Source organism: Macrobrachium rosenbergii, chromosome 14, assembly GCF_040412425.1.
Source record: "Macrobrachium rosenbergii isolate ZJJX-2024 chromosome 14, ASM4041242v1, whole genome shotgun sequence".
NCBI lineage: Eukaryota > Metazoa > Arthropoda > Malacostraca > Decapoda > Palaemonidae > Macrobrachium > Macrobrachium rosenbergii.
This window is the reverse complement of record NC_089754.1, coordinates 13,810,998-13,834,700: the sequence shown is the minus strand read 5'-3', so window position 1 is coordinate 13,834,700 and position 23,703 is coordinate 13,810,998. Positions and strand designations below refer to the sequence as shown.

General features: G+C 43.0%; 1 protein-coding gene across 4 annotated transcripts in view; it reads right to left on the bottom strand.

The window, feature by feature from the left end:
• LOC136845725 (uncharacterized) overlaps positions 1 to 23,703 on the bottom strand; it is a 136,272-nt gene that overhangs the window by 88,101 nt on the left and 24,468 nt on the right. The window contains exon 2 of one of the 4 annotated variants that reach the window (XM_067115926.1): positions 10,205 to 10,329. The exons of the other annotated variants lie outside the window; for them this stretch is intronic. The gene's annotated coding sequence lies outside the window, so the exon portion shown is untranslated. The remainder of the gene's footprint in view (positions 1 to 10,204; positions 10,330 to 23,703) is intronic. 4 annotated transcript variants of the gene reach the window in all.

The window sequence follows — 23,703 nt, the reverse complement described above, 5'->3', positions numbered from 1 at the left end:
CTGTTGCTTAGGATTTTTTTTTGGTAATTTGTATATCAGACGGAATCTGTCTGATCTGTTACGGGTTTGGGCAAATCAGTTAGGGTTCAGGATAGGATTACGAAGACTTTAACATGCCTTCCAAATTTAGGTGTTTCGATTTTTCGGTTCTCTTCTAGGAGGAGTAAGAATGCTGTGCCATTGGTAATTGTAGTCATGGTTATATGAGCGATTGCTAGTGTGTCAATTACTAATTTGCTGTGAATTGTGTAGGTATCGACAGTATTTGCTAACCAGGGTAAAACGCTGATGACTTTACGGGATAGTTGGGTAATTACGGTAAGGTTTTGAGGCTTTAAGGACTTTCTGAAATGGGTTATTGGTCACAAGTTGATAGGATGTGATGGGGGGGTTTAGTTGTTATGGTAGCTTGTTTTCCTGTCAAACTACCTTGTTGAACACTGAGTTAGTTAGTTATAGATGATTTGTTTAACCAGACCTCTGAACTCTTTTAGGGTTCTTCTCGGGCTGGGAAAAAAAAGGGGGGGGAAGAGTACATAAAAAATTAAGTAGTTAAATAAATAAATAATAAAAAAAAAGGGGGGAATAAAAAAAAAATCAAGAGGGAGGAAAGAAAAAAACATGGAGGAAAAAAAGGGGGAAGATTATATTTTACTTATCAATTTAATTTTGTTTAAAGAGAATGATATTATTAATTGAAAAGTTATTACCTTCTGCTAGAATATCCTTTATTGATTTATTTTGTAAATAAGTATTTCTTTCATGATGCCATCTGGGACAGTCAATCAAGATATGTTTGATTGTTATTGGGATGTTACATCTTTCACAAGTTATTGGGTTTGTGTGCAGAGTTGACATCAGATGACCATGTGTGAGTCTGGAATGTCCTATTCTGAGTCTTGTTAAAATAACCTCATTAATTCTTTGCTTTTGGGTGGAAGAATGCCACTTTTTAACTTCGTTCTAAATTTGTTTTTATTTGTTTTGAGGGGGTATATTTGTCCAATCATTTTGCCAATCCCTATAAATTAAGGGTTTAACTGATGCTAGCCAGTCTGATATGGGGGCTTTCATAGTAGTTGGGGGGATTGTACAAGCCAATTTAGCAGCTTTATCTGCTTTCTCATTACCCTCAATGCCTACACGGGCTGGGATCCAACAAATTTGAATTTGAAGGCCGTTTGTAATTAACTGATGTATTTCCCGTTGGATATTTTGGACAAGGTGATTATTTGCTTTAAATGATCCTATTGCTTCAATTGCACTTCTCGAGTCGCTCAATATGAGTGCTGAAGGAATTCCTTTTTTTGTTATAATCTTGAGAGCCAATTGTATAGCTGTTAATTCAGCTGTAAATACTGATGATATTAGAGGAAGGCCCATTTGGATAGTTTTATCACTTGAATAGGCTGATGAGCCCACTCCAGCTTCATTTTTGGATCCATCTGTGTAGATTATGAAGGGATTACCCTTCCGTCTTATGTGTTCCATGGCATGTTGATGGTACATTTCTGTGTTGAACATATATTTCTTTGAAAGATAAGATAAATATGTGCATATTTTTGCCCTTTTTAGTGTCCATGGTGTAATCAGATTTATTTCTTGGGTAAATTTGGGTATCATGTTATGTAAATTCAACAGATGATTAGTTTTTTAGTAAATGAGTTTTGATTTGGGTTATTATTTGTATTTTGATTGAGAAATTTATTTGATGCAGGAGACGTGCCTGCTTGAAGGGTTAAGCCTCTTCTTAAAGTAATTAGATCTCTGTAATATTTTAGAGGCTAGGATAGAGACAGTTGGAGATGAGCGGAAGGCTCCTGTACATATATGTACTCCCTCGTGATGTAAAGCATTGTTTCTGAGGCAGTTGAATAAATTGGACAGCTATAATTTATAATTGATAGTACTGTTGCATTGTACAACATTAACATTGTGTCTCGTCCTGCACCCCATTTGGTGTGCGAGATTTTCTGAGTAAAGAGTGGAATACACATCATCGGAAATTCAAACTCTGGTTGCATCAGTGGTTGCTACTTGTAAGGGGGAATTTTGGGAGATATTTTACCTCTCAGACACTTAGGATTGCCTTGAATGAATTCAGTATATCTGTATGGTTCTCAGGTAATTTTTTACTGGGGAGAATTTGTATGAGTAGCATCTTAAAGTTAGTGTACCTGATAGGGGTTTGATTGTGGAAATTCCAATTAGTAACCCGGAATTGTTTCATAGCTTTATCATACAACCTTTCTTTAGTGGCTTTAATGGTTCAGTAATAGTATGGGATAGTGAGGAGACTAGGTACTTTTTGGGTGACTGTCGACATGACCGACCTACATTACACACCACTTCCTCGCAGCAGTGCCTTATGAATGACTTTCATGAGCCTCAACTGATACAGGTTAGATATAGGGGCCGTCTATATTATGCCTGCACTTTCATGAGAGGATCCACAGTTTTTTGGAGAGATGTTGGCAGGAGGTCCATAAGTAGCCGTTGTTGCTGCGAGACATCTGTTTGGCGCAAAGGATTTGTGGACGCTGCATTCAACATGGGCACAAGAATTCAAGATGTGAAGAGAAACATGGGCTTGTATAGTCGCAAGTCGTCCAGAATATTCAGATCAAGAATGCAAGATGTGAAGTGAAGCATTCTACAATAAACTGTTTGTTGGAATAACAATCATGCATAAGAGACAAGTAATTTTTGTATCTAGTGCATTTGGTTTGCTATGATTTTTGGAGTTGGCCCTTACTGAACTTTCGATTGGACATTTATCGTACCTGGGCGGGGGAGCCCAGAGAAAGGTGTTCCCAGTTCCTATTAAGTCTTTGATGAATTATGTGCTGGCCTGTCAAAGGTATATCCGCTGCAGGTGCAGTTATGTTGACCCTGAAGGTTTACACAGTTAGATACATTGGGTATGTGACACATGCATTTGTGCTTTTTGATCATGGCCTAAGTGCATGGGGACAGTGCAGCAGATGGATGACAGCATTGTGACCATGGAGTAGTCATCAAGCGAGTGCGTGTATGTGCGCACTCTCTAATGGTACATTATGAGAGGAACATAAGATGGCTAGGGGATTTGATTGGTGGGTAGGTGTGATTTGCTTTGTGCACTGTTTAAGAACTGCCACTGTTAAGATACATTATTTGCCGCCATAGAAAGTGAGTAAGATAACTCATTAAAACTTATATCTTTTCCAGACATTATGTGGAAATAACCTGTTTGTGTTGCAGTGAAATTCCTATTTCTCCATTATGCATTTTTCCATTTTGTTCTCCATTGTGCATTTTTCCCCTTTTTAATATTGACTTCTTTAAATGCCATTTCAGGCTTTAATATAAGATATGTTTCTTTTAACAGGAATTCTGTGCTCGTCCTGTGAGGATGAATCTTTTGGAAGTGGTGTTCTTTATGTAATTTATGACATTTATTTTGAACTAAAATAATTATGACCAGTTTATTTTATCTGGTGACCAGGGTGTTAAGTCACTGGTATTGATTGGTCTTGAATCATTATTTCGATGGATCATGTATCAGAATTTCCTCTAGTTATGATTTCCATTAATATGGGGTGTGATTCACTTCATTTCATGACCGTAACTTTTGACGAATTACTTTTGTTAAATTTGCAAATAGTCTAGTTTTGTATCTCGGTGTTTATTTCCAGTAGGCCTTTGTCTGAGGTTAGATATAGAGAGAGAGAGAAGGAATGTGCTGAGCCAAGGCCGGGCAATTGCTACCAGGGAATCTTAGTGATGTAAGATATGATGCTGTTCTTAAAACAGATACCGTAAGAGATTATGACCCTATCTGACCTTGTGTAGGGTCATAACAGTACCATGGTACCACTAGTGAGAGACCAGGAATGTTATCAATAGCCCAGGTAGGTGGCCTTACCAGGGCCAGTGCCAGTACCAGTACACCAGGGGTCCAAAGAACCCCAGATAATGGTTGCATCCATGCGCTTGGAATCGGGAGCAGCAGTTCTGCTAGCAAGAGACATGGGTCTGTACTGAAGGGACACGTAGGAGGCCTACCAGGGATGGTACTGTTACACCGGGGGTCTGAAGAACCCTGGGTAGCAGTTACACCAATGCGTTCAGCAATGGGAGCAGCAGTACCGCTGGCGAGAGACCAGGGCTGGTACTGAAAGCTGGGTAGCAGTTGCACCCGTGAGCTTGGCAATGGGAGTAGAGGTACCACAGTACCACTAGCAAAGATCAGGTCTGGTACCAGTAGACTGGGTAGGCAGGCTACTGGGGCCAGTATGGGTGGTCTGGATAGGCAGCCTACCAGGGTTGGTATTGTTACACAAGGGTTCCAAAGAACCCCTGGTAACAGTTGTATTCCTGCACAAGGCAACTGGAGCATGAGGCAATCTTCTTCTTCCTCTGCTTGCTAGTTTTGGAAGAATGGGGAGCAGGCAACAGCACTTACTGATGATGAAAATGAAGACAACAATTATTTCCTTCTTCGCTTCTTGAACTCACCGAGTGTGCCTTTGGCAACAGTGTGTAGAGGTGAATATCACTCAGAGATCATGTACCTGGGCACTCACTCCCGTACTGCATGAGGGGTTACCAAGGGAGTAGGAGCAGTCCTACAGCTAGCAGACACTGGCTGTATGTCATCCCAGGCACAGTTGGAGCAGATACCGCCAAGCCCCTCAAGCCTAAGACTGCTCATCAAGTTTAAAAGACAATTGGCTCTCTCGAGAGGCCTAGAGGGGCACGCAACTCTCAAAGCCCTCGGCCTCCACAACACCTGATATAAGAAGCTGGGTTAGGTTGCTTATTACACTCACATCACAGTTTGACAGATAATAAGAATTAACATAAAAAAAGAGAGAAGCCGAATAATTGTCTGTCCTTTCCCTGGACAGCGCCTAACCAGGCAGTTTCCTCTCAAAAGTGCTAGTGACTGAGGGGTTTGTATATGAGTGGGCGGGGCTCCCCCTCTACCGTCGATAGTTAACGACCTTGTCTGAAAGTTAAATAGCCGTTCCAGCTTGCGTCCACAAGCTAAATCCTATGTAAAGACCTTGAGGTTTGTAATTGTATAAGAACAAAAGGGGAATTATTATAGATATATAAAATACATTGGAAAAAATACAAACACACTTCCACCAAAAACAGATTGGAACTTAAAAACAGATTGGAACTTACTACTAATTTGTCTTCATCTCCCCCATTTCTATACAGGCTTGCTGTTTCCCATCAGTATTCCCCACCTTTCTCTATCCATTTCATTTGGACTTCTCAGACCCTTCTCCTGCACATCACTTGCTATTATATCTTTCTATCTGGTCTTGGGCCTTCCACTTTTCCTTCCCTCCACCTCCTTGCTCATAACCCTTTTACATACTATCTTCTCTCCGCATGAAATCACCAAACCACTGTACTCTTGTTTCCTGGGCCCTCTTGATACTTAACCTACCATGATTGTTCCTCGAAAATAATTTCTCACCCCATCTATTCTGGCTCCATACAAAAATCTTGCCATCCTCACCTCTGCCACATCCACTTTTCATTCTTGCGCCTTCTTCATCAGCCACGTCTTGATTATGTAAACCATCGCTGGTCTGACTACACTTTTGTTAAACTTTTCTTTAACCTTTGCACTAATCTTCCTGTCGCACATTATCCCTGATGACGTTCTCCAGTAAATCCAAGCACCTTGTATTCTGTGGTTAATTTCAGATTCAATATTGCCATTAGAATGGAACTTGCTACAGCAGGATATTATACAGTAAATTTTATATTGCCTCTAATTATACTTAGATAAAAACAAGTTCTTAGAGCAATTTGTATTCTGTAGATATTGCCTCTAATTATAGTAAGGATAAAATCAAGTTCTTAGAGCAATTTATATTCTGTAGATAAAAACAAGTCCTTAGAGCAATTTGTATTCTGTCTAGGTATACAAACCAAAACCTTTTATGTAGTACTCCTCCTCAGCATAAGCTGGAAATGATTGTTGAAACTTTGCAACATGTCAATTACAGTACCTGGAAGTAGATACGTGAGTGGGAGAAATGGCCCCTACCTGCTTAGAGCAAAAACTTTTTACTTTGGCACAGGGACTAAGTGGGCTGAGGTTGGATTACGATAAAAGGTTCTAGTTTTCAAACTTAGGAAAATACAATTTAATTTGAAAATTTGTGATTTGGTCGTACAAGGATACAAACCAATAGCTTTCTTGTCAAAGTCTAACTCCTTCAGGTACGAGGGTTCCCACTCCATTGGCAGGTAAATAAAATCTCAACTCAGAAATGTTAAGTTCCCCATCATAGTGAGTTGAGAGCCTATGACTCCTGTAACCTTCAATATGATTTGGCATAAGGAAGCAAGTCTGATAGGGACCTAAGCCAGAGTGAGATCAAATCTTTGCCTTACAGGGTAGCACCAGATGGAAGTTAGCTAAAATCTGGGACAACTAAAATATGATAAAGCTTTGCCTTACCGATAGGGTAGCAAGAGATGAAGGTTAGCTAGAATGTGGGCCTGCTAAATCTGATGGGACTCCAAATTGGCCCCTTCATTAATGAGGGCTGAGGGAGTCACCTTTGGAGCTGAAATTTTCAAGTTAGGATGCCTGATTACCTAGCTCTCTTGCATGGGGGATGAAAAAGGTAAGAAGCAAGAGGGAGAAAAGCCAGTCACTCAAATAGGAGACCCACATAACTCTCAACTACTTCATTACTACTCATGGGTGTAGGGATCATTCTCTCCCCATAACCTACCTGACCCTGACAATTGAGCTGATCTGCAGTAACATTCAACCAGCTCACAAAGTCTTGCAGTAAACTTGATGGCTTGATAAACTGCCGACTTGTGCATGTCCACCAATGGCATGTGTGAGTGAATGCATGAAGTATCCTTCTCTAGTGGATTCCAACAATATACATGATGCTTCCACCCTGAATAAGTTTATAACACCAACTCATCCACAGGTGAAAGGTTAATCACCAGTCTCCTACACTTAGTTGCCTTCTCCAGCAGGAAAATCCAAGTAAAACCAAGGAATATCAATCTATCACTTTTCTGGTGCCCTCCTCCATCACTGCTTCCACCTCCACTGGAAGATAGCGGTGGAACTTGTTCGGTATATCCAAGAGGGGAGGACGAATTTCTTTAAACAAAAGCCTATGTTTCCCCATGGACTACTAATACTAATCCATGGATCTGCTCCCTACTCCTGCCACAAGCCCAGTGGTGAGATAGGCAACCTCCCTACTAGTGGCAACAGAGGTTCACCACATTCAGCAACCCCCTTCCCTTCTTCCACTTGGACCATTTCTTGGCACTGCCAGAAAGAGGTGGATAAAAGGGCTGAAAAGACTCCCCTCCCTTCTTTAGATGAAGATTGGACTGTGTCTTTTTGAAGAACACACTTTTTCCAGATTCCAGACAAAGAGGGCTTTGTCAAATCCATGGATTTAGCTGAAGCTGCCTTTGAATCTGAAGGCTTATAGTTTGCGCTTGTGATGAGAGAACCTCTGGACTCTGTGACTTTACGACCCACTACGCCCTCCACACTACTCTTAGGAGAGAGTAGTGATGGCCCTAACACCAAAATGTTTCATAGAAGAGGGTACTCACAAGCAAAACTTCTGCCAAGAAAACCAATAACTTGTAAGAACTAAGTTCACCAACTGGATAGCACTCTGGTGAGCCTCCTGAATACTGCCTTCTTGCTCTCAAGCAAGATGCCTAACGTTGCACAGACTGTTAATACATTAAGGTCAAGCCACAAAATGGTCTGGAAGTGTCATGGAATTATTCTCCAAAACAGCAACCTCTGCTGCAGTGAACAAAACACCTTCCTGACAAAGCCTATCTCCTAGGTGGTTATTTGTTAACCTACAGACTGACACATCCAGCAGCAAAGGAGTAACCTCCACATCCTACAGTACATAATACCTCCTCTGCCGTGAAAGCCTGCAGGGGTAGGAGTTTGTATGATCTGCTGGAGGCAAGGGAACTTACCAACCTGCAGATCAGGGAGTTCACCTTCTCCAAAACACCAAGTGCAAAGTCATGGTTGCCTCCCTAACGTTATTTTGCAAAATGATCTCAATCAAGTGCTGCTCTAACTATGCCTGAAGAGGTTCTTGGACCATGCATTCCCATCAAATCCCCTGGGACACAAGTTGCCCCCTCTTCAATCAAAGAAGGAGTCATGACAGAGTCCTGCTCATTGAAGCATTCCCTGTCCCATACCAAACCAAACTAGTCCTTTGCCAGAGAAGATGTTTGAAACAGTGGAGCTGCTGTTAGAACTGTTTTGACTTGGGCACTGCCTATTCCCTGCTTCAAAACTCAATAGCCATTGAGCCAGAAGACACTTGAGGAAAAACAGGCCCTGGCACCATCCCGTCCAGTCCCCTCCCACCCGCCTGGTGAACTGTGCAAATAAGATGAGGAAGAAGTTCAAGGAAACCTCTCTCGAATGGAATCACTAGAGTGCAAACGCTCCAATGAGATCAAACATCTTGGGCATGGAAACAACCCGTCCAGTCCCTTCCCACCCGCCTGGTGAACTGTGCAAATAACCTTGCACAGTTGAGGAAGAAGTTCAAGGAGACCTCTCTCTCGAGTGGAATCACTAGAGTGCAAGCGCTCCAATGAGATCAAACATCTTGGGCATGGAAATGATGCACATTCCCTCCAAAGAAGGCCGAGAGGGAAAACATCCTATCATCAGAGCAAACCAGGTATATTGCCCGAGCCAGAGAACGAGTGCGTTGCTCAATCCCCTCTCTAAGCAACCCCAAGGAGTTGCATGGAGCCACACACCTGCCTTTCTGCAAGCACTGGGCAGAGCAAACAAGCAGCCTCGTCACATCATGGGCCCAAACACTCATGGTGGGGTGAGAAAGGAGCATACCTCAAGTTTAAGTGAGCTCTACCTCATGCAGACCAATCGCTACCCCATGATTGTTCTCCTAGACTTATGTGAGACCTCTGACTTTTCATTCTTCTTCTTCTGCCTACGCAGATAGATTATCTGAGGATGGACCTGAAGAAGTCACACCCATCAGAGGATCTACTACCAGAGGGACTACTGTACTGCAACAGAAAGATCTCCTTCCTCTACAGCAGTCAACACAGCCAAGACAGCAGTAAACTCATATAGAACTACCTCAGAAAAAGGCTAAGGTGACAAAGCCTTCTCCTCATCAGGTTATCGAAGAAGGCTGCGTCAGACGGGCTACCCAGAGTATTCGAGGTAAGCCAGATCTGCAGATCCTCCAATGATGACAACCCTTAAGGGTACTTGGTACATCAATTTATCAGAAGACTTAGGCCAAGTTTACATCAAAAGAGTCTAGTCCAGTAGTCAACTCGCCTTGGCTCTCCTTGAATTGAATCGCACACAACACTTTACGTTGTTTTGAATACATTCAAAAACAAAAACCTGTTTGCACCAGATGAGTAGAATCAAAGCAAGCCACAGGTATGGCTGGAGCTCTAAAAAGTTAAAAGCACTGTGAGCATCATGCAGATTGAGGAGAAGTGTATACCTTAGTTTTACCAGACCACTGAGCTGATTAACAGCTCTCCTAGGGCAGATTGAGGAATAGGTGACCCCATGGTGAGTTTGGTTTGATAGAGGTCGCTATATGAGCCCAATGATTGTAAACCCAAAAAAACATTGCAACAACACTGCACATTAAATGGATTTGCATTTCCTAGATGAGCTGAAAAAGTTAAGAGAACAAATAACTTCTAGACTTGAAAATGTTTCTGTTAAGCCTTTTACCTATGATGAAACAACTGTTACCCACTAACAACACTTGACATTAAGGTTGAAATATGTGAAGTTTTTCTGAGGAAGATGTTTAAAACCAACCCTTTTGGCCCCTTCAAATGCAGCATTGCCATTTACCTCTAATGCAAATGTTAGTTACTAAAAGTATAAAGATTTTTGTGATAATATATATTTTTTAGGTACTTACCCTATATCATTAGCTTTATCTGTGGCTACTTGGAGCAGGTTCGACAAGTGTTAAAATTGAAACAATTGTTAGCAACAGCTTCCAATGGGGGGTGGGTCAGACAGCAATTGTTGTGGTTGTTCATTCTACTCTTAATCTCTTAAGATGGGAGGAGGGAGGGTTTCTTAATGACAGAAGTCAAGTACCTAAAAAATTACATTTTTATAATAAAAAAAAGTTTTATTTATACTTACCCAGTAATTATGCTGCTGTAGTTTTCTACTTGATGGCAACTTGAATTTTCCAAATTCAAAGCAATACAGTAGTCGTCGTCGTCGTCTTCTTCCGTCCAAGACGGTGACTAGGCCGCTCCCACTCTCTGGCAAGGAGAGGAACAACCCTTCAAAAATGGTTCAATTTGTTGACTGCAATAAAAATGTTCATGTGAAGGGAGGGGGAGGGCTTGACTCACAATTACTGGGTAAGTATAAAATAAAACTATTATAAAAATGTAATTTTAATTCAAGTAACTTACTGCGTAATTACATCGCTGAATCCCACATTGATGGATGGTGGGAATTCATGGATATATCATACCGAAAATATTAAAGTCATGATGGATATATTCATGCTGTTCGCATCGATAAATGCTTGCTGTTCCTTACCTGGCAAGAGAGCTACTGCAAGAGGGTACTGCCTGTGGCTGGAGCTCATCTCAACCTATAGTGGAGTGGCAGTATAGCCTAGGGACACCCCTACTGACATGGGGACTTTCGATGATGATGGTGTTGATGATTTACAGATTTTTAGCATACATGCCAAGCACTGGGGCCACTTGGGCCATTCAGCGCTGAATGGAAATTGACAGCAAAATTTGAAAGGTTTAACAGGAGGAAAACCTCACAATTGCACTATGAATCAATTGTTAGGAGAGGGTGGACAGAAAATGGAAGAAAGACAATATGAATGGAGGTAGTGTGAAAGGAATGAAAGCAGTTGCAGCTGGGGGTCCAAGGGATGCTGCAAAAAACCTTAAGGGATGCCTACATTGCACCACGAGGTGCACTGATGGCAATACGCACCCGCCTTGGGGACTGGGACTTTCCAGTGAAGGAGTATTCTGTTAGCTGCGAAAGTGTGGAGTATTCTGTTAGCTGTGAAAGTGTTAATCAAAGCTGTGTATTAAATAGGAACTTCCAATGCCTTACAAAGCTTAAAAACTTGCCCTAATCCAGGGTGAAGTACCAGGATCCAAGAAAAATCCAACCATAATGCCTAGTCACCTTGCATTGACGAATTAAAAAAGAAAGAAAAGATACAATCTCCACACAAAAAAAAAATGACATTTTTATAATAAAATAAAGTTTTATATATACTTACCAAGTAATTACATAGCTATTGGTTCCCTAACCTACGGCAGCTTAAAATTTCAAAATTCACACGGTGGGGCTAATATCGTTAGTGTGTAGGTGACAAGGTCCCGCCCACCATCAGGGACTCGAGGAAACAACCCAGCGGAGAGCTCAATTTGTTTTATGCTCTAATGTCCATGCAAGGGGAGGAGGGAAGGCTCCGATCATGTAATTACTTGGTAATTATATATAAAACTGTTTTATCATAAAAATGACATTTTTATATAAGGAACATACCAAGTAATTACACAGCTGACTCCACATTGTTAGGTGGGAAAGAGCATGGACATATTCTACCCCAAAGCATCAAGTAAGTAATGACTTTGAAATAGAAAAGTTTCTAATATTGAATAAATGTTTGTTGTTTCCTTACCTGCAGGTAGGTACTGCCTTTGGTCGGCACGTAGTGGGTGTGGCAGCGTAGCCAAGGCTGCCCCCTACATTAGTGGGGACTTTGCTGACTAAGTTTTAAAAGATGCCCTTGCCCTGGGCAAAGACCAGAATACAATACGACAACACTATCACCTATACCACAGAACAAAGCCATAACCCAACTATTACCAATATAAAAAACCAACCTGTGGGTACTCCAGGTACAATGTACCCCCAGACTTCTCATTGACTCAAAACCTCAAGTCAAGGCGAGTGGATGCTTCCTCTCCCAGCACCATGCCAGTCACGGATAGAGGTCCTAAAGTGTTACAATTTTCAAACACGGTTTCTATGTCCTTGAGGTAAGTGTGAGGCGAATATGGACTTGCATCTCCAGAACGTCGACTGTAGGATCGTGGAAAGAGACAAGTTGTGTTTAAAAGCATGGGAAGTTCTGACTGCCCTAATTTTGTCAGCCATAACCTCAAGTAATGGAAAGGCTTCTTCCTGGACCTGAGAGTGGGATTCTAATATTACTCTATCAGAAAAAAGGATATGGCATTTTTGGAGCAGGCGAAATGGGTTTCTTACAGAGCACCAGAGGTTGCTCGAAGGTCCTCTAATCTTTTCTGTCCTCTGAAGATAGTACCTGAGACACCTCACTGGACAGGTCCTAAGATATCCATAAGGTTCTTGATGACGAAAGATCTAGGCCAGGGTTTAGAAGGGTCTTCGTTCTTAGCAACCGTGAGAAAGAGAGCAGACTGCATCCTCTTGTGCAAAACCTATTCTCTTGTCTATTGCCTGTAACTCGCTAATCTGTTGGCAGTAGCGAGAGACACTAAAAAGAGAGCCTCTTTTGTGAAATTCCTGAGGGAAACAGAACGAAGAGGTTCGAATGGAGGACCTGACATCCAAGTTCCAAGAGACGTTGGAAGAACTTTTTTCCTTGGACGTATCGAAGGATTTGATAAAGTCGCTGATATCTTGATTAGAAGACAGATACATTCCTCTGTGCTCAGACTGAACTGAGCATCGACCTATACCCTTTGATGGTAGAGGTCGATAGCTTCCTGATGGACTTTAGGAATATAAAAAAAGTCAGCTATTTGACTTATAGATGTTTCAGAAGAAATGTTATGGCGGCTGCACCACCTTCCGAAGACTGCCCATTTTGATTGGTAGCACTTTGTAGAAGCAGCTTATCTGCATCTCGCAATTGCCTCTGCAGCCTGTCTCGAAAAACCTTTTACTCTGACAAAGAGGCGCTTGACAGTCTGAAGCCTGTCAGGGCCAGAGCGCATAACCCTTGGTGGAATCTGAGAAAGCGGGGTTCTCTGAGCAGAGACCGATTTTGGCCAAAATGGGGCTACTAGGGTCATGGAGGTGTTCTGGTGCGTCGACAGCTTGTTGATTACTTCCCTGATCATTCCAAAAGGAGGGAAGGCTTACACATCTAGTCTGTCCAGTCCAAAAGCATGGCATGTGTGCTCCATGCTTGAGGGTCCGGGACAGGAGAGTAAAAGAGGGGAAGACAGTGGTTTCTTGATGTTGCAAAAAGATCCACTGTTTGTTGTTGGTTTGGGTCTAAGGTCCATTTAGTTTCCACATGTTCATTGCAGACTCATTGAGTCAGGTCTAAGGTTCATTTAGTTGGAAGGACTAACTCTTGTGTCAGGCGAAGAGTTCTTCTCAAGTCCTCCGCGCACTTTTCCTCCTACGACAAGCGGAGAGGCCAATCGTCTAGATATAAGTTAATGTTGATTCCCAGAAGGTGAAACCAATTCCCCAGAGGAGCAACACTTCATGTGAAAACTTGAGGAGCCGTCAATAAGCCGAAGCATAGGGCAAGGAACTGTAGCATCCTGTCCTGAAAAACAAAGTGCAGAAATTTTTGTGAGTCTGGATAAACAGGGGCGTGAAAATATGCATCCTGCACATCCAGGGTGACCATCCAGTCCCCTTGTTGTATTGAGGACATGACTGAGCTAACAGTTTCCATATGAAACTTCGTCTTCAGAATGAACACATTCAAGGTGCCGACAGCCAGAACGGGCCTCCAGCACCCCCAAGCCTTAGGAACCACGAAAAAGCGACTGTAGGAACCCTATGAGTGGGGATCTAACACTTCTTAAACTGCTCCTTTGAGAATAAGGGATTCAACTTCTTGGGAGGGCCAAAAACTTCATGGAACCTTTTGAATACGTTGTCAAGGGGATTGGAGATGTAACTAAAGGAGGAGTCTTTAAGAAAGGAATGGAGTAGCCCTCCTTGAGAACCTTGATCACCCAGGGATCTGCTCCTCTGCTCTCCCATTCTTTCCAATAAAGTAGAAGTCTGGCTCCTACCTGGGTGCAGAGGACTAACTTCCCACTTCTTGGGATTGGATTTGATGGAAGACCTCTTAATGGGCTTCAGACTGTAGAGGGGAGAATGATCTTGATGTGGAAGGCACAGGCTCCTTTGGACGTCTAATGGACTATGCCAACATAGTCCAACAAGTCAGTGGTAGACTTACTTTGCAAAAGAATCTCCTTCACTGTGTTCTGAGGAAAGAGGTGAGACCTGTCTAAACGAGCAAATAGTAGTGCTGACTTCTGAGTCAGCGAGAGACTCTTTCGAGGTGAACGACCACCAGAGCTCCCTCTTCTCAAAGACCCCCTTAGAAAATAGGGAGTTGAGTTCTAAAAAGCCATCTCTAATTACTCTATCTGAGCACGAAAGAACTCCTAGCCAATCGGAGGCAAAATCTTCAGCTAGATCAGGACAGTCTTCAATCTTCCTCGCTAGCATCCCGATGGCCCAATCAAGGAAACTAAATATCTCAAACACCTTAACAATATTCTTGATAAGGTGATCCAGTTCAGCTGAGGAAAACATTATCTTGGCCGACGAAAAGGCCGTTCTAAGAGAAGAATCCACCAGACCAGAGAAGCCCCCTTGGGTGGAGGCAGAAACTCTCATGGAAGGAACTTCCCCGTTGGCATAGTAAGAGTACCTCATCTTCAACAACTTGCTGGCCAGAAAAGCGAATGTCACTTTGCCCTGTTCTCTCTTAGCAGCCAGCCAGACATGAAATACTTTGAGAGCCTTCTTCGAGAAGGAAGAAAGAACTAGCTTGGGTAACCTGGTACCTTCTGACGAATGCTTTTTCATGAAGGTAGAAGCTGGAGAAGTAGATGAAGCAGGCATGAAGAAATCAGGGATATCATCCAGGAGGAAACCCAGAGGAGATGAGTAAGCAGAAGAGGGAGCTGTATCCTGAACAATCTCTTCCTCCTGTGAAGAGAGAGGAGACAATGATTTATGCTTGGACTCTGGAGTAGAAGAGGATTTCTTCAAAAAAACCCCATAAGCTTGGTCAATTGGCGCTTGAGTGGGGCTAAAGAATCTTCCTGAACCGATGAGGAAGCTGGAAAAACAGAAGGCGCATGGTGCTCTAGAGCAGAAGTCTGGAGCAAGATGGTGGGCGCTGGGTGCTCATCACCAGTATTCTGGCGCAAGACGGCGGGTGCTGGGCGCTCATCAGTGGGTGATGGGGGCTGCCAGGTGCTCATCAGCGGAAGTCTGGCACGAATCAGTGGGCGCTTCGTGCTCAGAAGAAGTAGGACGCTTAGAACGCTTATAGTGCTCAGGACTGTCTCTGAACAAATAACGAAGATGAGCAGGAGAATTGGGCTGGACATGAAAACTGCAGGAAGGTTGTGGGCTAGTCTCCCTGTAGGTGTTGCCAAGATCTGCATGTCTCGAGCGGGCATGAAGAAAAAGGGTAGCGATATGGGAGCTTCTTGCACGGACTGGAAGATTTCGAATCTGAAGAAAGTTGATGCACAGAAACACCTTTCCAATGGCATTTAGTTGAAGCCTGGGAGTGGACAACAGGCTCGACAGGGGGGCAACTGCCCATGGGCAAACCCTGCCAGCCTCCCTTGGACCTCCAGTATGTCTTCTCCCAGTGCGGGGGAGTGGGACAATGACCTTCGTCTAGGAGCACTGGTAGGACGTACATCCACCTCCTCAATTTTCACAGCACTCTCACTTCTCACTGCACTGTCAACACTTACACTTTTTCCCATTACAGATTTAATAGCTGATCCCATTTCCATAATAGTACTAGATAATACACTAAATTTCTGATCTAACCTTGATTTCAGGCAGGCAATGGCACTAACAGTGGAATCATGGAAACCTATAACAGGAGTAGATGGTAAAGTAGGAGGACTTAGGATAGGAGGAGGAGGAAGAATTGGAGGAGTGGTAGTTCTATTATCGCCAACATTATCCAAAGGAATGGAATCTGCATTGGCCTTATTTTCAGCCCTAATGGCTGCTTTCCTCTTTTCTCTTTCTAATTTCTCTAGATGAGATTTCAAGGTTTTCTATTTCTTATCCTCCCAATCCTGACACTCTATGCAAGTATTATCCTTACTACATTTCTGCTCCCTACATTAAGTGAATTTTAGATGAGAATCGTATGAAATCTTATTTAGCCTAGTTCTACAGCCCTCAGATCAAAAGCGAATACTAGATGAACTGGAATCCGACATCGTAAACTAAATAGACTAAAGTTAACTCAAACAACAATTCAACAATGATAGTACGCCACAAGGTAACAAATTCTGAATACTTCACCCAATTCATGCACAGAAAAGCCAAAAAGCGAAGCAGCAGCTGCGTGAAAACTTTCGATGTTGGCTGGAAGCCAGCAGAAAACGAATTGAGCTCTCTGCTGGGTTGTTTCCTAGAGTCCCAGATGGTGGGCAGGACCTTGTCACCTACATACTAATGACAGTAGCGCCACCACACAAATTTTGAATTTTTAAGCTGCCGTAGGTTAGGGAACCAATAGGTATGTAATTACTTGGTAAGTTACTTATATAAAACTGGTAGGTAACTTGGGTATACCATACCTTCCAGACAGAAATACATTCAGCACTAGAGTTGCTTCCTTTCCCATTACCATACACAGTACAGACAAGGGGCCCTACGGTGCTGTAATTGTCATAGTTGGTTTCAATGTCTCTGAGATATTGCATTGCAAAACCTGACTTACATCTCCTTTATGTAGTTTGGAGGATCTCCTTTATGTAGTTTGGAGGATAGAAGATATGGACAGATTATGCTTGAAGGCTTAGGAGGTGGCCACTGCTCTTACCTCGTGAGTCTTCACTTTCAAGAAGGGAGGAGACTCTTCTCCAATTTGAGAATGAGCTTCGTTGATTAGGTCCCTTAACAAGAATGAGATAGCGTGGAAGGATTCTTTACAGAACACCACAGATTACTAGACTGGCCTCTGATCTTTTCAGTCCTGTGGAGGCAATATCTAAGGGCTCTAACAGGACAAAGAGATCTTTCCTCTTCCTCTGGGTGCAAAATCTCCATCAAGTAGAGGGGACCAGGATTTTGAGGGTATTTTGTTTTTTGCAAGAGAACCCATAGTCAGCAAGCAGACTGTGTCACCCTGGGAGAAACCCACCCTTTTGTCCAAGGCATGGAGTTCACTAACCCTCTTAGCTGTTGCTAGAGCCAAAAGAAACGGCGTCTTCCTAGTCAATTCCCTGAGGGACACTGAGCGAAGGGATTCGAAATGCAATCCTACAATCCATAAAAGAACTATGTCAAGACCCAAGGAAACTGTAGATTCTGTTTTAGTTTTTAGTTTTTGAAGATTCAAAAATTTAATGAGGTCCGAGATGTCTTGGTTTGAGGTAAGGTCCAGACCTCTGTGGCAAAAAACCTAGCTGAGCATAGCTCTGTAACATCTGATGGTAGAGGAAGAGAGGCCTCTGGAGCATCTTAAATACAGGACAAAGTCTGCTAGCTGCGTCATAGATGTCTTAGAAGATGAGAACTTCCAAGATGTTATGCCTTCTGCATCAAAGTCTAAAGATGGACCACTTTGCTTGATAGACTTTATTAGATGACTGTCATATGCTGCAGGCAATAGCTTGAGCCGCTGGCTTTGAAAATCCTTTCGATTGTAGGAGTTTGACGACAGTCATAAGCACGTCAGGGCCAGAGTGGACAGGTTTTGATGAAACCTACTGAAAGTAGGCTGTATGAGCAGCTCTGGAATGGTGGGAAGGAGCCTCGGATAGTCAACCAGAAGGGCAAGGGGATTTGTAAACCACTCCTTCTGGGGCCAGAATGGAGCTATGAGGTTCATTCTGACATTCGAGTGAGTTTGAAGCTTGTTTAGTACTTCCCTGATTAGACTGAACGGGGGAAATGTGTACAAGTCCAGATCTGACCAGTCCTGCAGAAGGGCATCGCTCATGCTAGAGGGTTTGGAAAAGGGGGAGCAGAACAGAGGAAGGCAGTGATTCTCGGACATGGCGAAGAGGTCCAGGAATGGTGTCCCCCATAGCTTCCACAAAATTGCGCATACTCAAAGGTCCAGAGTCCATGCCATGGGAAGGATTTGGTGGCATCAATTTAACCCATCCGCCAACACACCGAGTTTTCCTTGGATGAATCAGGTGACTAACTTTGCTCCTATCCAGTCCGTTCAAAGGAAAAGTGACTTTGTGGTTTCAAAGAGAGAATGTGAGTGTTTCCCCTTGACGACTGATGTAGGTTATGGCTGTGGTATTGTCTGCGTAAACTGCTATCACTTTGTTTCAGACTTCTTCCTGAAAGTGTCCGAGACCCAACTGAATCGCTTTCAACTCCTTGTTGTTGGTATGGAGAGTGGTCTCCTCCCGAGACCAAGTTCCTGACGTCTCTCTGTCTCTTAGATGGGCTCCCCAACCTGTGTCCGATGCATCAGAGTAGTAGTTTACGACTGGGTTCAGAGGAAGCAGAGACTTCCCTTCTGCATATCTCTTCCTATCCCAGTTTCTCTTCAGGAAGAATTGTAGAGGTTGTAAATGTAATCTTTCCAGCCTGACAAATTGTTCTATTGAAGACTATCCCACTCGTTGGCTGAACAATTCTTTAGAGTGAGGAAATGATTCACTGCTTTCAGGCACGACTCTATCCTTTAGAGGGACGGAAAAGCCCGAAAAATTTGAGTGTCTATCTGAAACCCCAAATAGAGTATCCTCTGAGATGGGGTCAGTTGAGATTTTTGAATTAGCAGTCCTAAGTCTTGGGTTGAAAGTTGGGTTTTCTGAAGGTCCTCCATACATTGTAGCTCTGTGGGTGAACGAATCAGCCAATCATCCAGACATAAAAGGATGTTGATACCTATTAAGTGCAACCACTTTGCCAGGGAGGCGAGAAATCTCATAATGACCTGTGGTGGTGTCGACAGGCTGAAACTGAAACACAGTGGTCTGAATTGAAATACCTTGTTCTGGTACAAACCTCAAAACCTTTCTTGATGCCAGATGAATCGGGAGGTGAAAATATGCATCCTGCATATCTAGGGAGATCATCCAATCCCCCTGAAGGATGGACGCAAGAACTGACTGGTCTGTTTCCATCGTGAAGCTTATTTCTCAATGAAAAATTTAGGGCACTCGCTTCAAGGACTGGTCTCCATCCTTCTGTTGGTTTGGGGGCCACAAACAGCCGATTGTAGAAACCGAGTGACATGATGTCCCCTACTACTTCTATTGAGAAACATTGAAACCTCCTCTGACAAGAGCTAAAAACCTCTCTGAACCTACGGAGTACGCGGTCAAGGACTTGAATACCCTTCCCTCAGTACTTCTATAATCCACAGTTCTGGCCCTTTGGCAATCCAACTCTACCAAAGCAGTTGGAGCCTGGCACCCACAGTGCATGGAGGACCAAAGCAGTTGGAGCCTGGTAACCACGGGTGCATGGAGGACTGCATCTTCACTTCTTCGCTGCAAGTTTAGAAGATGATTTCTTTGAAAGGGCTGCCTCTGAAGGGGTGAAGATGATCAAAAAAAAAAAAAAAAAAAAAAAAAAAAAAAAAGGACCAATCCTTAGGGTGCTTAGTGGATTGAGCCAAAAAGTCATGGGTAGATTTCTTCTGCAGTTCATGAGAAACTTCATTTACCACTGCTTGCGGGAAAAGGTGATGGCAATCAAGAAGGGGGAAGAAGGGCTGACCTCTGAGAGGCAATAGCACTCTTGAAGGTGAAAGAACACCTGGGAAGCATCTCTTAATAGCTCTGTCCGTGCAGTAGATCACGCTGAGCCAATATGAGATGAGGAACAATCTTTAGAGAATGGAGAAACATCCTCGATCATCTTGGCTAATGCCCAACTGACCAGTCAAGGATACTTAGCACCTCTAAAGACTTGAAGAGATTCTTCAATAAGTGATCAATTTCCTTCCCGGAAAACACCACTTTAGCAGCAGCGAAAGCTGACCTTTGCGCGGAATCTATCGATGCAGAGAAGTTCGCCCCAGGAGGAGGCAGCCACTCCCAGAGAGGGAGCTTCTCCAGTAGAATAAGACTGGTAACATCTCTTAGATAGGTGCGAAGGGGGAATGCAGAGTGAGGATTTCCCTTGAAACCTCTTCTCTGAAAGCCAAAAGTCCATGTCTTCTGGAGCCTTCCTGGCGGACGAAGATAAAACCATCCTCGGGAGTCAGGAGAATTCACATGGGTTATTCAATCTTCCGATGATAATTGCAAAGTCAAAGGGTCTATGGAAGTCTTTGACGGAAGAAGTTTCTTCAAATGGTCCAAAATACTATTCAGCTGCTCTTGTGTCACAGAAGCTTGATGAGAAAGAATCGGTGCTGTGCAAGTATCCCTAGTTGGCGCAAGCGGACAGGAGCTGGGCGCCTGGCTAATGGGTGCTACCGGGCGCTTGTGGGATAACAGATTACAGGCAGTCCCCGGTTATCGGCGGGGTTCCATTTCTGAGGGTGTGATGATAACCGAAAATCGCTAACCGAAAATATGGACTGAAAAGCGCAGATTTTCGGTTATCGGCGCCTCTGTTAGGTATGTATCAGCCCCAATACCCAATTATCGGCGCCGAAAATAGCGCTGTTAACTGAGTCCGCCATTAACTGGGGACTGCCTGTATCGGGAGCCAAACAATGCTCTGGAGCTACAGGGCGCTTGGGCATCAATGGATGCTTTACGACAAAAAATGCCAGGTACTGGAGGTCAGAAGATGGTTCAGTGGAAGTCAGCTGCTCAGGCCTATCCCAGAAGCTGTAAGAAGCTTGGGGGAGGTTCTTTGTCTTTTGCAAGGGATAGGAGATTGTTCCCAAGCTTCTTCTGAAAGCCTCTTTTAGGGGTAAGGCTTCTTCGAGAAACTCCACTGGCTCCTTGAATCAGGGCTAGGAGTTTCTGGGCTCCAGGAATGATGGTGGACATCTGAGACATCTCTCCAATGGCCATCTGTTGCAGCCTGGGAAGGCAACAGGCTCTACTGAAGAGGTGACTACCTGTGTATAGCTCCCACCAACCTCCCTTGGACCTTCAGTGTACCTCTTCCCAGGTTTAGGGGTCTGGCAGTGACCTTTGTCTACGGGAGTTGACGGGAGGGGTAGCCACCTCCTCCACGGTCTCTTCACTGGTAGCTTTATCACTAAATTTATTCATCAAAAAGCTCATCGATTCACCGAGTTGTGTCACTATATTACTTACCATCAGACCAAACTTCTGGTCAAACTTGCTCTGAAGACTTGCGAAGCGATCTGGTTCGGGAGCGAGGGAGCCAGATGAGGGAGGAACGGGAGGGCTCTGAGCAAAAGCCACATTAGAAACAGGAGGTAACAGAGGGTATATCCATACACACCCGTTTGGGAGTTGAGCGAATATCTAAACCTTCACTACTGGCTCTAGCAGTCGCTTTCCTCTTTCTATCTCTTTCTAGCTTAGAGAGATGAGAAGGTAAGTTTTTCCACGTCTTTTCATCCCAACCTACACACTCGTTATAAGTTAGACTGATAGAACAGATCTGACCTCCGCAACGAGAACAAATGGTATGAGCGACATATGAAGCTTTTGTTAATCTGGTATTGCAGCCTCTGCTGTAGTACCGAAAACTGGATGAGCTAGAGCCTGACATAATAAAATACTAGACAAAAAGTAACAAAATTTAATACTCCCTGTGGAATGCGTTCCCAGAGGACAATTAGCCTAACAGTGATCTTCATAAGCAACAACTGAACTATACAAAAGCCAATCAGCAAATCTCGTTAAGTGAAAAAGCCGGTTGATACAAAAATCATAGTAATCAAAATCGGACAGAAGTCAAAATCAGTTGAGAAACAACAAAAACCTAGTGCCAAAGGCATCGATTGGAATACCAAAAAAATAGTGCCAAAGGCATCAATTGGAATACTTCATTCAAAAGGGAAGCTAACAAGATGCTTTCCAAAAAAACAAGCTGTGTTCCTACAACTGTGTGAGCTCTAGGACAGCAGAAAACAAACTGAACAATCTTTCAAGGGTTGTTCCTCTCCTTCCCAGAGAGTGGGCAGGGTCTAGTCACCATTTCAGATGGGAGAAGTGTGTTACCATGAATTTCGAAATTCAAGGTGCTGTCGAGTAGACACCTACAACGATGTAATTGCTGGGTAAGTTACTTGAATAAAAATTGATTTCATCATAACCATTGAGGTGAAACTTTGTACTGTCGAGTAGACAACTACAGCAATGTAATTACTGGGCAAGTTACTTGAATAAAAATTGATTTCATCATAACCATTGAGGTGAAACTTACCATCTAACATTAACTGGCTCCAACATTGAGTGCTAGAGGAGGGCAAGTTCCCTATACCAAATCATCTGATAGCATTTAAATATCGTCATCACTGCTTTCCTGAGGAATATGATCCCATGGAAAGTACCTGTTAGATGAGGATCATCATCAGGGAAGGTCCACTATCTTAGGAGCTGGAACGTGAACCCCAATTGTGGCTATTGGTTGATGATGTGCAACGCAGAATGGCAATTTATTGGGCCCTGTGCCTCAGGCCTGCAGAGCTGATGTGGAAGCTAAACACAAAACTAATTTGTGATCCCTCAAGAGTTACCACCTACCTACTGGTGTTACTGTGGCACCTCACACCCAAAAACAATAGGAACAACTTTGGACGAAAGCATTACTTAATCAGCTCAGGGTAAGGTTTCTCCAAAGAGGAACAAATGGCTCTGCAACATACAATAACATAATTTACTCCAAAACAAAAACAAAAGAGACCTAGTTTGCCCTCATCTAAGACCAGGCAAGGCCAGGACAATAACAGTATACAAATTGATCTCAATAAAGTGGAGTATAATACCATGTACAAACTCAAACACACACAGTTCCCCTTTACCCAAGAAGGAGATCGATAGAGAGAGACCCTTACTTGATTGTAACACAAAGGGAAGACTAGAAGATAATCTCCCCTGCCAAACCCAGAGGTGGTGGGTCATGGCTGTCTTTATACTGGACCTCAACTTCCCTCAAGTACAATAATAATCCAAACTTGCGCGATTCGAGTTGTGTGAATTCACAAACACGCGTACATTTGCGAATACTGAGAAACCCTGCAAAAGTGTTTATGTTTAACTGTATGTATGTAATTTATAAGTTTTCAAGCTTGTACGTGTAACTTAAATAAGATTAAATAATAAAAGTAATAATTTCTCTCTCTCACTGAGATGAGAGAATTTTTGTGGTACATGTAAACAGGTATTATCCTACTTACGATATGGTTAGGTTCCAAAAATAACATTGTTTGAAAAAACGTACCTCGAATATAGCCTAGCCTACACTTGGGCATTCAGTACCTTGTATACATATATGGTAGCCTAGCCTACAGTATAAACTCTTTACATACACAGTACAGTAATTATAATTATCAGCCAATTCTGGAGGTTCATGTAGTGTGACTTAAGATCATTCAATACAAAGAGATATTGAATAACAAACAAGAATTAGCTTAGCCTACACTATGGTATATCGTATACATCTATGGTAGCCTAGCCTACATTATACTGTACTCTATATTCACATAATATCGTATTATACATACACCAACACAATGAATACACATCTTTTTCATGTATCTTTAAAAATCTTATCCTTTACTTCAC